This window comes from Apteryx rowi, unplaced genomic scaffold, assembly GCF_003343035.1.
Source record: "Apteryx rowi isolate R43461 unplaced genomic scaffold, aptRow1 scaffold_223, whole genome shotgun sequence".
Classification (NCBI taxonomy): Eukaryota; Metazoa; Chordata; class Aves; order Apterygiformes; family Apterygidae; genus Apteryx; species Apteryx rowi.
The window spans coordinates 1,209,184-1,210,668 of record NW_020448564.1 but is presented as its reverse complement, the minus strand read 5'-3'; positions in this window follow the sequence as shown (position 1 = coordinate 1,210,668).

Below are 1,485 nucleotides of genomic sequence, written 5' to 3'. Positions count from 1 at the left end.
AGCTCACGGCGCGCGCGGCACCGCCCAACGGCCGGCGGCCAAGGGTCGCCGCCCGCCTCTGAGGCGAAGGCAGGGGGCCGCCGCCCGGAGCCCCCATTAGCGGCAGGGAGCGTCCTGCGGCTGCCGCCCCGCGGCGCGGCCGGGCCCTGGGGCGCCGAAAGGCAGCGCCCTGCTCTCCCTCGGGCTGGGAGCCGCCTCCAAGCGGGTCTCCTCTCCGTGCCGCCGTGCTCAGGGACCAGGCGGCAGAAGGCAACGTGCCCAGCTGAGCCGGGCAGGCTCCTGGCGGGGGTAGTCCTCAGTTCCCCCTCTCAGGCCCCAGGAGAGGCGCATGCCAGGGGCGAGAGGCCAGGCTGGAGAGCGAGTGTGCTGGGCTGACCCCGAGCCTGGCCTGGCGCTCGGGCTCCTGCTGCCAGTGCCGAGGCCTGGGGCAGCTCATGCTGGTGACAACTGGGCAAGTGCCAAGCCGCTCATTTTTCCCATTCTGACCCAGCGAACCAAACGCCTGCGTCGTTCCCTGGCCACCACCATCTTAGAGCCCCCAGCAGTGCAGGTCGCATCAGTCCTCGGACGGAGGGATGCGACAGTATTTTAATGAATGTTTCAGATGTTCTTTATGTGTGACCGTTTTGTGTGCCTACAAAAAACTGAATTCTTGGAAAGCTTTTATGTTTCACAGCAGGTCTCTAAATATACACAATTCTAAAAAAAAAAACCCCAAAACTTCCAACATGGAAACAGCAGGTGTCTCCCTCATTGATTCAGGATCCTCAGGCAGCATCTTACTTCTCAAGTGCTATGCAGCCAGCTTGGTGGTTGTGTTTTCTTAAGTGTAGGCACATCCTGCAAAAACACGTAGCAGCCTACTCAGACATAGGGAAGATTTAAGCCACTGCTATTTTCAAGTTCTTCTTATAGACTGCAGAACATACAGAAAATCCTTGTTAGATCATCCTTAATGTTACATTTAAGTTCCTATATATTTACAGCAACTTACCATTAAATCACACTATGTAATAAATATAGCTATTAAACAATTTGTATTTGTGTGATGAGCAAATAAAGGAGGAGTCCAACATGAGGGCCAAAAAGCAACCCAACTAAGGGCACAGATACTAAGTTACTCTGTCCTTTCATGATATTTTTCTACCATGATAAGTCTGTCAGTATGTGTCAACAGGGTTCAACATACAAAGAATAAAAAAAAAAATTTTTTTAAGTGTCCAAATTTCAAAAATATTTTATGCCCAGTTCTTATGCTGCAATGTGTTATTGAATTTATTATTATTATTTGTATTTATTTCTCCAAGATGTGCCAACAGTTCTAAGCTTTTTGTTTCTGCAGTTAATACATTATGTCCTGAATTCCCTTCCTCTCTAGGAAGCTGTCTTTTAACTACTGTGTCCTTAACATTGCTATAATTTTCACAGTACTGTAATCAAAACATTTTTTTCTCTCAAACTTTTTTTAAGATGGTAAAGAGAATG